The sequence below is a fragment of the Hemitrygon akajei genome, chromosome 7, assembly GCF_048418815.1.
Source record: "Hemitrygon akajei chromosome 7, sHemAka1.3, whole genome shotgun sequence".
Classification (NCBI taxonomy): Eukaryota; Metazoa; Chordata; class Chondrichthyes; order Myliobatiformes; family Dasyatidae; genus Hemitrygon; species Hemitrygon akajei.
In genome coordinates, this window is record NC_133130.1 from 13,704,675 (window position 1) to 13,716,739 (window position 12,065).

At 46.1% G+C, this 12,065-nt stretch overlaps 1 protein-coding gene across 1 annotated transcript in view; it reads left to right on the forward strand.

Annotated features, from left to right (window-relative positions):
* Positions 1-12,065, forward strand: part of LOC140730116 (uncharacterized) — a 125,697-nt gene that overhangs the window by 15,943 nt on the left and 97,689 nt on the right. The gene's annotated exons all lie outside the window — the stretch shown is intronic.

The following is a 12,065-nucleotide window of genomic DNA, read 5'->3' on the forward strand; positions in this document are numbered from 1 at the left end:
CCACCTCCTGCCCCTCTCCTCCCCCTCCCCCCTCTACCCGCAGCTGACAGCTTGCGGGATCCCAGCTCGCTGCTTTTTGCTGGGTGGGGGGGGGGGTGTCTCTCATTCTCCGCAGTTTCGGGGCGTCGGTGATGGTGGGGGAAACGGTATCCGGGCTGCCCCCACACCTCCTCACTGCACCGGGACCAGATCGGTGCCTGACGCCCACCTTCAAGGAACAAGGACGGGGGGTGGGGGGTACCTGTCTGGAGGAAAGAGGGGTGCGAAGTTACCACCAAGGCAGGGGCTGGGTAGGAGATGTCACCCCCGCTGCTAGCCCTGGCAATTTAGAATCCGAGTATGATCACATAGTCCAACGGGGGAGAGGCGTGCCGGGGCTCCCTGGTGCCTGTCGGTGTGTTTATGACTGCCTTACTCCGCCGGGGGTGAGAGAAAGGTTCCTTTTGTCATTTGAGGCAGTGGCACCCCCACCTCCCGGGAGGCGGCAGAGTTATTTGTGAAGCCCAGTGATGGAAAAGTGGGGTGGGGTGGGAACGCTTAATTAACAATTAAAAAAAACAATAAGCCCTCCCTGGTTGATTGGGTGTGTGTGAGAGATGGAGTGCAACCAGTGGATGTTATTGCTTGAAGCAGGACGGATCTCAGATTAGGGAATAATATTTGTAATACCTTGCCTCTTAAGGGGAACTGGAACAATTATCTGCGTTTTTGTTGCTTTGAACACAGTGGCGGTGTCTCATGGGGTCTTTTCAAGAGGAAGAAATCAGCTAGCAGGATCAGGTGTATTATCACTGAAATACATTTAGTGGCCACTTAGTTAGATAGCTCCATACCTAATAAAGTGACCACTGAATGTACGTCCGTGGTCTCCTGCTGCCGTAGCCCATCCGCTTCTACGTTCGCCGTGTTCTGCAGTCCTAGATGCTCTTCTGCACACCACCGTTGTAACGCGAGCTTATTTGAGTTACCGTCACCTTCCTGTCAGCCTGAACCAGTCTGACCGTTCTCCTCTGACCTCTCTCATTAACAAGGTTTTTGCGCACCATTATCTGTAAAGTCCAGACTCCCAACCAGGGGTCCGTTGACCCACCCAGTGTTGGGAAGCCCTGCTCTGGAGACTGTTGTGTGTGAAAACCCCAGGAGATCAGTGATACTCAAACCACCCTGTCTGGCACCAACAATCATTCCACAGTCAAAGTCACTTCGATCACATTTCTTCCCCCATTCTGATGTTTTTCCGAACAACGACTGAACCTCTTGACCGTGTCTGCGTGCTTTTATGCATTGAGCTGCTGCCACATGATTGGCTGATTTGATATTTGCATTAACACGCAGGTGGACAGGTGTACCTAATAAAGTGGCCGCTGAGGATACCAGCACGAAACTTGTTGTTTTGCAGCAGCGGTTTAAGGCGAGGCATAAAAACAGTGTACAGACAAATAGTGAGGTAATGCTCAGGTGTTTGTGGATCATTCAGAAATTGGATGGCAGAGGGGAAGATGCTGTTCCTGAATCATTGAGGCTCCTGTACCTCCTTCCTGATGGCAGTAACGAGATAAGGGCATGCCCATCAGACGTCGGAGCAGAATTCGGCCATCTTGCACATTGTATCTGCTCCGCCATTTCATGGACGGTGATGGGTGCCGCCTTCTTGAGGCTCCAGCTGCTGAAGGAGTCCTCGGTGGTGGGGAATGTTGTGCCTGTGATGGAGCTGGCTGAAACTGCAATCCTCTGCAGCCTCTTAGGGTAATACAGTATGGAAACAGGCCATTCAGCCCAAATCACTCATGCTGGCCATGGTGCCACCGTCAGTCCTGTTTGCCTGACTATGGCCCAGATCCCACTAAATCTATCCTATTTATGCATGTATGAATTTATTTTAATTGTATTTAATTTTCATTCAGAGATACAGCAGAGAACAGGCTCTTCCCGCCCAGCAGCCCACCAATTTATCCCTAGCCTAATTACTAGACAATTTACAACGACCGGAATTCTGAAACGGCCTGAGCTGCGGTAGTGTTGTGCTAACCTCTGCGCTACCTTGGCGGCCCACCATAATGTTTACGTGCTGAAGCCCCGAATATCCTTGCTCCTGTATCTTATGTTCAGTGGCATATAGAATTATAGAGCAAGACAGCAGGGGGGTGTAAACCCTTTGGCCCATCCAGTCTGTTCTAGCCACAGTGCTCACCCAGCTAGTCCCAATTCCATCAGTTTAGCCCGTATCCCTTTCAGCTTCTCACCTCCACGTACTTATCCAATAGCTTCTTAAATGGCACCTTTGTACCTGCCTCGATCAATCCCAACATCTACTGTCGTAGGAAAGCAGCATCCTTCATCAGAAATCCTCGCCACCCAGGCCACGCTCTCTTCTTGCTGCTGCCATCACGTAGCAGGTACAAGAGCCTCAGGACTTATGCCACCAGGTTCAAGAACAGTTACCCCCCCCCCCCCAACCATCAGGCTGTTCAACAAAAGAACATCTGTATTTTGCATAGTAGGGGAATTAAAGGTTAGGGGGAAAAGGCAGGTAGGTGGAGATGAGTCCATGGCCAGATCAGCCATGATCTTACTGAATGGTGGAGCAGGTTCGACGGGCCAGATAGCCTATTCCTGCTCCTATTTCTTATGTTCTTAAGTAAAAAGGCCAACTACACTCACTTGCCCATCTATTGAGATGTTGCACAGTCAATGATCTCACTTTATGGACTGTTTATCTCATTATCTCATGTTAGTTATTGCTATTTATTTCTATTTGCATTTGCAGTCTGTTGTCTTCTGCACTGTAGTTGGTCCTTCATTGATCCTGTTATAGTTACTATTCTATAGATTTCCGGAGTATTCCCACAGGAAAATGAATCTCATGGTTTTATATGGTGACATGTATGTACTTTGATAATAAAATTTATTTTGAACTTTGAACCTCTTCTGGTACCCCGTTCCATGTGCTCACCACCCTCCACGTGTGGGAAAATTGCTGCTCAGGCCCCTTTTAAACCTTTCCGCTCTCAGCATAGAACTACGCCACACCCATACCTGGGTAAAAGACTGTTACGGTCCACCTTATCTATGCCTTGCTTAATTTTAAACCTTTCCATAAGGTCACCCCTCTTTCTCCTTCGTTCCAAGGAATGACAACCTAGCCTGGCCAAACTCTCCTTACATCTCAGTCCTGGCAACATCCGTGGGAACTTTGGATAGACCGAATGGCATTTTTTACTTCCTTGGGATGAAGAGGGTCCAGAGAAGATTCACCAGAATGATACTGGGAACGAAAGGGTTAACAAGTGGGCCTGTACTTGCTGGAGGTTAGAAGAATGAAGAGGACTGTCATTGAAACCTATTGAATATTGGAAGTCCTAGATTAGGGTTCCTAGCCTGTGGTCCACAGATCCCTCAGTTAATGGTAGGGGTCCATGTCATAAAAAAGGGGTTGGGAACCCGTGGCTGAAGTAACATGGAAGTGGAGAGGATATTTTCTATGGTGGGGGAGCCTAGGACCAGCGGGCACAGCCTCAGAATACAACAATATCCCTTTGGAATGGAGATGAGGAGGAATTTCTTTAGCCAGAGGTGGTGAAGCTATAAAATTAATTGCCGGAGTTGGCTGTGGAAGCCAAGTCATTGGGTATACTTAAAGTAGAGGTCGATAGGTTTTTGATTAGTCAGGACGTGAAAGTTAGCAGAGGGAATGGGGTGGAGGGGGAAGGTAACATGATAACAGTGGGGTAGAAGTTGCCCTCCTGGGCAATAAATACCTGTTGCCATAAGCCGCATAAGAGGAGGCAGTTCCCTCCCACACTCACAGTGGGGTGTACAGTGCGAAACCCAGGAACCAAATCATTCCAATGGGTCTAACAAGCACTCCACTCTATGTAACATTTCATTAGCCATCTAATGAAGTGTGAACAGATTCATTTTCAATGCCTTTGTTTAAAATAAGGAGAAATGATTTTCACAGGAAGTTGCTAACTAATGGCGCATTTATCATTAATTGTGGTAAAATTTATTCAGCAATACTGTGTGGAATAGGCCCTCCCAGCTCTTCATGCTACATCACTCCATGAACCTCGACAACCCCTGTTTAACCCTGATCTGATCATGGGACAATTTACAATGACCAGTTAGCGTATGTCCTAGGACTGTGGGAGGAAACCTGAGCACCCGGAGGAAACCCATGCATTCCACAGGGAGGATGCAAAGAGACGCCTTACAGAGGACACCAGAATTGAATGCTGAACTGAAACCCCAAGCTGTAATAGTGCTGCAATAACTACAATCGTGGCAAGCCTTTTTAATATAAAAGGACGTTTTTAATATAAAAATGATGAATTTTGGAAGTGCAGTGTTTCTGACAGTGGGGCAGTGACAAAGAGGAGTTGTGGTAACAATCTGAAGAACATGAGTTCAAATCCCATCAAAGAAATTGCGCAGTGACCTCAGTTACTACAAATGTGTTCAGTTCTGGTCACCTCATGGTAGGAAGGATGTGGAAACTTTAGAGAGGGTGCAGAGGAGATTTACGAGGATGCTGCCTGGGTGAGACAGAGTGTCTTATGAAGACAGGTCGAGCGAGCTTGGGCTTTTCTCTTTGGAGTGGACTTGATAGGATGGGGTGACTTGATGGAGGTGTTGTTACGGAAACAGCATAGAAAGATCCTTCTACCTCTGAGTGCAACAGTATTCCTGACTCTCCACCTGGGATTTGCATTGCTGACAGTAGTGAAAACTGAGAGGAAGCTACTGATGCGATGAAGGAAGCACTGTACACTGCCAGAGATGGAGGATCTTTGTTGCTGCCCTAAATGTAATGGGCAGTAAGTAAGTAAGATCAAGGGGTATCAAGGGATCATTGTAAACTGTTCCATTATTAGATTAAGATTAAATTGGGACGCCGGGGTTGCTGGGTGCCGCGGCTCAAAGGGCTGGAAGGGCCTATTTCCCACTGTATCTCTAAATAAATAAATGAAACCTAGCTTTAGTGAAGCCTCATTGGGATATCATTTTCAGTTTTGACCAGCCCGGAAACAAGCCCTTTGGCCCAATTGTTGTGTGCAGACGAAGACTCCTTTCTAAACTAGACCCATTTGCTGGCATTTTACCCCTATCCCTCTAAACCTTTCCGATCCGTTTACCTGTCCAAGCAACACAAACAAAATGCTGGAGGAACTCAGCAGTTCAGGCAGCATCTGTGGAAATGAATAAACAGTTGATGTTTTGGCCATTTGGACAAGAGGACCCTTCTTCAGGACCGGAAGGTAAGGGGGAAGGTGCAAGAGTAAAGAGGTGGTTGGAGAGGAAGGAGGATTAGCCAGAAGGGGGTAGGTGAAGCCAGGTGGGTGGGAAGGGTAAAGGGCTGAAGAAGAGGAATCTGATAGGAGAGGACAATGGTCCATGGGAGAAAGGGAAGGAGGAGGGCTACCAGGGAGAGGTGATAGGCAGCTGAGGAGTTGAGGTAAGAGGACAGAGTGGACAATAGAAGAAGAGGGAAAGGGAAGGGAAGGGAAAAAAATTACCGAAAGGCGAAATCAATATTCACGCTCTCAAGTTGGGGCCTACCTAGTCGGAATTTGAGGTGTTGCTCCTCCACCCCAAGAGCGGTCTCAGTGTGGAGAAATGTTTGGCCATCAGAAAGTTCTGCTTTTGATAATAATAATAATAATTTTTATATAGCACCTTTCATACATTAAGATGCAGGCTCAAAGTGCTTTGCAGAGATTGTAAAGACAAATCAATATAGTCATAAAAATATGAGACGAAATTAAACATCGTAAGTAAAGACAAACATTATATAGAATAAAATGTAATCAGATATACCAAATTATTCAAAATATAATCAATATCAACAAGCATGAAGTAATCCTACAAGTTGGCCAAATTTAAAAAAACAGGTTTTTAAAAGTGTTTTGAAACGCTCCACAGTAGCCTGGCAAATCTCAGTCGGTAGAATATTCCATATCAGAAACATAGAAACATAGAAAACCTACAGCACAATACAGACCCTTCGGCCCACAAAGCTGTGCCAAACATGTACTTATCTTAGACCTACCTAGGCTTACCCATAGCCCTCTATTTTTCTAAGCTCCATGTAGCCATCCAGGAGTCTCTTAAAGGACCCTATTGTTTCCGCCTCCACCACCATTGCCAGCAGCCCATTCCACGCACTCACCACACTCTGCATAAAAAACTTATCTCTGACATCCCCCCGTACTTACTTCCAAGTACCTTAAAACTATGCCCTCTCATGCTAGCCCTTTTAGCCCTGGGAAAAAGCCTCTGACTATACACACGATCAGTGCCTCTCATTATCTTGTACAGCTCTATCAGGTCACCTCTCATCCTCCGTCGCTCCAAGGAGAAAAGGCTGAGTTCACTTAACCTATTCTCATAAGGCATGCTCCCCAATCCAGGCAACATCCTTGTAAATCTCCTCTGCACCCTTTCTATGGTTTCAATGTCCTTCCTGAAGTGAGGCGACCAGAATTGAGCACAGTACTCCAAGTGGGGTCTGACCAGGGTCCTCTATAGCTAACATTACCTCTTGGCTTTTAAACTCAATCCCACAGTTAATGAAGGCCAATGCACCGTATGCCTTCTTAACCATAGAGTCAACCTGCGCAGCAGCTTTGAGTGTCCTATGGACTTGGACTCCAAGATTCCTCTGATCCTCCACATTACCAAGAGTCTTAACATTAATACTATCATCTGCCATCATATTTGACCTACCAAAATGAACCACTTCACACTTATCTGTGTTGAACTCCATCTGCCACTTCTCAGCCCAGTTTTGCATCCTATCAGTGTCCCGCTGTAACCTCTGACAGCCCTCCACACTATCCACAACACCCCTAACCTTTGTGTCATCAGCAAATTTACTAACCCATCCCTCCACTTCCTCATCCAGGTCATTTATAAAAATCACAAAGAGTAGGGGTTCCAGAACAGATCCCTAAGGCACACCACTTGTCACCAGCCTCCGTGCAGAATATGACCCGTCTACAACCACTCTTTGCCTTCTGTGGACAAGCCAGTTCTGGATCCACAAAGCAAGGTCCCCTTGGATCCCATGCCTCCTTACTTTCTCAATAAGCCTTGCATGGGGTACCTTATCAAATGCCTTGCTGAAATCCATATACACTACATCTATGGCTCTACCTTCATCAATGTGCTTAGTCACATCCTCAAAAAATTCAATCAGGCTTGTAAGGCACGACCTGCCTTTGACAATGCCATGCTGACTATTTCTAATCATATTATGCCTCTCCAAATGTTCATAAATCCTGCCTGTCAGGTTCTTCTCCATCAACTTACCACTGACTCAAGTAAGACTCACTGGTCTATAATTTCCTGGGCTTTCCCTATTCCCTTTATTGAATAAGGGAACAACATCCGCAACCCTCCAGTCCTCTGGAACCTCTCCCATCCTCATTGATGATGCAAAGATCATTGCCAGAGGCTCAGCAATCTCCTCCCTCGCTTCCCACAGTAGCCAAGGGTACATCCTGTTCGGTCCCAGTGACTTATCCAACTTGATACCATCTCCTCCGGTTCCATACACACTTTTCCACTGGTGCATAAGAGCAAAAGGTGACATTGCCAGTTCTTGTAAGCTTGGCTCTAGGAACACTACGCAAACCAATATTCATGGGTCCAGGATCTGGCAGAGTTTGGCAGAAGGAATGAAGGTGCTTGACAAAGTGTTCCCCGACTGATATCGGATCTTACCAATGTAGAGGAAGCCACAATCGGAGCTCAGGATACAATAGATGACTACGACAGATTCATAGGTGAAGTGTTGCCTCACCTCAGCTCTATCTTAAGTTAGACCCATTTGCTGGTATTTTGCTCACATCCCTCTAAACCTTCCTATCCAGAGTGCTTTAATGTTCTAATGTACCTGCCTCAGCAACTCGCTCCATTTTCTGACCACTCCCTGGTTTTATACACTTACAGAGCACAGAAAAGTTTTACAAGTATGTTGACAGTACTTGGAAGTTTGGGTTGCAAGGAGAGGTTGGAGTGGCTAAGACTTTATTCCTTGGGTAATGGGAGAACAAGCGGTGATTGTATCGAGGTGTACGAAATCATGAGGGGCGTAGAGAAGACGAATGCGCACAGGACTTTCAGGGTCACGGAATCAAGAACTGGAGGATGTAGATTAAATGTGAGAAGGAAGAGATTAATAAGAAACTGAGAGGCAAATTTGTCACCAAGATGGTAGTCGGTAAATGTCACCAAAGGAGGTGTAAGGTGCTCCTTCCTTTCGCTAGTCTGCAGGTCACCCATGGGCAGGTGTAACACCTGCTTAGCCCCCACCCCCACCCCCGATCAGGGTCACGTGAAGCCATGGGAGCAGGTGGTAGATGGTCGTAAGAGCAGCCTGTGCATATCACGTCCTGGTTATGTGACCACTGATGCCAGGCAGACAATCTATGAAGAGGATTGGTAATGACTGGGGTTACCTGTCTTGTAAAGACTGCCCAGAAGAAGGCAATGGCAAACTACTTCTGTAGAAAAATTTGCCAAGGACAATCATGGTCATGGAAAGACCATGATCGTCCACATCATGCAACACGGCACGTTAAAGTTTAACATCGGTAGCTGAGCGAAGGGCGCTGAGTAGGCTACGGTCAATTATGGATAACTCTGAACATCCTCTACATAGCACCATCCAGAGACAGAGAAGCAGTTTCAGCGACAGATTACTATCGATGCAATGCTCCTCAGACAGGATGAAGAGGTCAATACTCCCCAATGCCATTAGGCTTTACAATTCAGACTTAAGAACTTTTTAAAAGCTATTATTAATGCTTTTTGAGATAGTGATTTAGATGCATATCATATTTTTTACTGAGTTAAGTATTGTATGTAATTAGTTTTGCTACAACAAGTGTATGGGACATTGGAAAAAAAGTTGAATTTCCCCATGGGGATGAATAAAGTATCTATCTATCTATCTATCTATCTAAAGCCACTATCGTATCTGCCTCCACCACCTCCCCTGGCAGTGCACTCTCTGTGTGGAAACATGTCTTGTCCATCCCCTTTAAACCCTCCCCTGACTCTTCATCAGGAAAGGAAGGGGGGAAGAAGCTAGAATAAGAAGGTGGGGAGAGGGTGGAGGAGTACAAGCAGGTGGGTGATAGGTGAGAACAGGTGGGTAGGTGGGGGAATGAAGTAAGAAGATGGGAGGTGATAGATTGAAGAGGGGCTGCATGGTAGCATAGTGATAAGCGACCCAGATTCAATTCTGCTGCTGTCTGTAAGGAGTTTGTATGTATGGGCTTCTGCCAGGTGCTCCAATTTCCTCCCACATTCCAAGGACGTATGGGTTAGTAGGAATTGGTCACATGAGTGTAATTGGGCAGCATGGGCTCATTGGGCCAGAAGAGCCTGTTAACATGCTGTATCTCTAAGGCTGAAGGAATCTGCTCAGAGGGGACCATGGGAAAAAGAGAAGGAGAAGGGACAGGTGAGGAAAAGAGAAGGAGAGAGGGGAGCCAGAATGGGAATGGAAAAAGAGAGGAGGAGGAAGAGGGGAGAAATTACCAGAAGTTGGAGAAATGGATTTTCATGCCATCGGATTGGAGGCTATCCAGTTGGGATATAAAGTGTTGCTCCCCCTGAGAGGGGCCTCATTGTGGAGTGGAGACCATGGGCCGACATGTTGGAATGGGAATTGGAAGTGAAGTGTAATTGAAATGTGTTTATACCGCTGTATCATGTTGGAGAATTCCAAAAATTCACAACCATTTCTGGGAAGGAACTCTTCCTCTTCCCAGTCTGAAATATGGAACTCCCTGTTCTGAAATAGATGCCAATAGGTACTGTACCTCCTGGCAAGGTTTTATAGGAAGAGAAAAAGATGAATTTAGTATGAAAAGATGCACTCTTAATTTCACCATCTACCTCGTTATGGCCTCATAGCTTACTGTCTGCCTGCACTGCACTGCCCTTGATCTTTAATACTTTATTCTGCAGTCTGTTACTATTTTACTTTGTTCTAACTCAATGCACTGATATGATGAAGCGATCCATGTGAATGATGTTTTTCTCCGAGTCTTGGTACGTGTGTCAATAGTAACCAATTTACCAGTTTAAAGTTACGAGTAGTTTGGATAAGGTAACAATCTTTTCCTCTAGGGCAAGTGAGTACAAAACTAGGGGGCAGAGATTTAGGGAGCGGGGGGGGGGGGGGGAGATATAAATGGAATGTGAGGTGCAGCTTTTCCGCAGAGTATGTGGAATGAACTACCAGGAGAAGTGGTTGAGGCAGGTACAAGAGTATCATTAGATATCAAAATCTGAACCAAAGTTTAAAGCAGGTTTTATTATCAAAGTGCATATATGTATCCATATACAACCCTGAGATTTATTAACAGAATCAATGCAAGACCGCCCAACTAAGGTATTCAGCTGGGATGCAGAAGTCAAGACTCTGCAAGTGCAAAAGAATAATAATAATAATGGTAATAAATAAGTATTGAGAACATGAGATCAAAAGTCATTGAAATTAAGTCCATTGGATGTGTGAAAATTTCAATGATGGAACAACTGAAGTTGAATGATTCAAGAGCCTGATGGTTGAGGGGTAGTGATTGCTGCTGAGTCCTGAGGGTCCTGTACCTCCTTCCTGATGGCAACAGTGAGAGGAACCTGAATCCAAACCAGGTTTAATATCATTGGCATGTCGTGAAATATGTTGGTTTGCGCACCAGTACTTTGCAATAATGAACTATAAATTACAATATGAAATATAAATATATATATATATAGACACACACAGTCATTAAAGTAAATTAGTAGTACAAAAAGAGAGCAAAAAAAGAAAATAATAGTAATGTAGGAAAGATTGAATTATACAGAGGGAGAGAGAGTTTAGAAGAAGCAAGCGGAGGCAGTTCGCAAAGTTTAGTGCCTGTGCAGATGTTGGATAGGCAAGGGCCAATAAAGAAGTTAGATTTAAGCAGAGTGGCCAGTTTTGGAGTGTGCCGGTGTTAGAGTGGGGTGGTGGGGGGGGGGGGGGGTTTGAGGCTTTGGTTTAAGCCATTGGTAGATTTTTCATCATTATTTATTCTTTCTTTATTTGTCATTGTACATTTAGAGCAGTGGGGATGTCAGGCAGGATAGAGGAATGTTCCTCTTGTGGGAGGTGGGAAGGCAGGGACACCTCCAATATCCCTGACGTCTTCACCTGCAAGGTGCATCTAGCTGCAGCTTCTAACAGACCACGTAAAGGAGTTGGAGCTGGAACTGGATGAACTCTGGATCATTCTGGAGGATGGGGGAGGGGTGGGGGAGGCGATAGATAGAACATACAGGGAGGTAGTTACACCCAAGGTGAAGGAAACAGGTAATTGGGTGACCGTCAGTAGGGGGAAAGAGGACAGGCAGCCAGTGCAGAGTACCCTGTGGCCATCCCCCTCAACCACAGGTATATTATTTTGGTTACGGTCAGCCGGGGGGAGGGGGGGGGGTGAGGGGGGGTCGGAATGGCATATCAGGGTAAAGTCACAGCAGTCAGGTCTCTGGCACTGGGTCTGGCCCTGTGGCTCAGAAGAGAAGAGGGGGAGAAGAGGCGAGCTGTCGTTATTCAAGGAATCAGTAGTTAGGGGGAAAGAAAGGAGATTCTGTGGACGAGAGTGAAGTTCCCAGATGATATGTTGCCTCCCAGATGCCAGGGTCAGGGATATCTTGGATCGAGTCCTCAGGATGAGCAGCCAGGGGTTATGGTCCATGTTGGTACCAATGACATGAGCAGGAGGGGTGACAAGTTCCTGCAAGGTGAGTTCAGGGAATTAGGTGCTAAGTTAAAGGACAGGACCTCCAGGGTTATGATCTCAGCATTGCTACCTGTGCTATGTTCTAGTGAAGCCAGAAATAGGAAGATTGTACAGTTTATCACGTGGTTACGGAGATGATACAGGAGGGAGGGCTTCATATTTTTGGATCATTGGGCTCTCTTTCACTGAAGGTGGGACCTGTACAGAAGGGATGGTGTGCCCTGAATTGGACAGGAACTAATATCCTAGCAGGAAAGTTTGCTAGTGCTGCACGATGGGGGG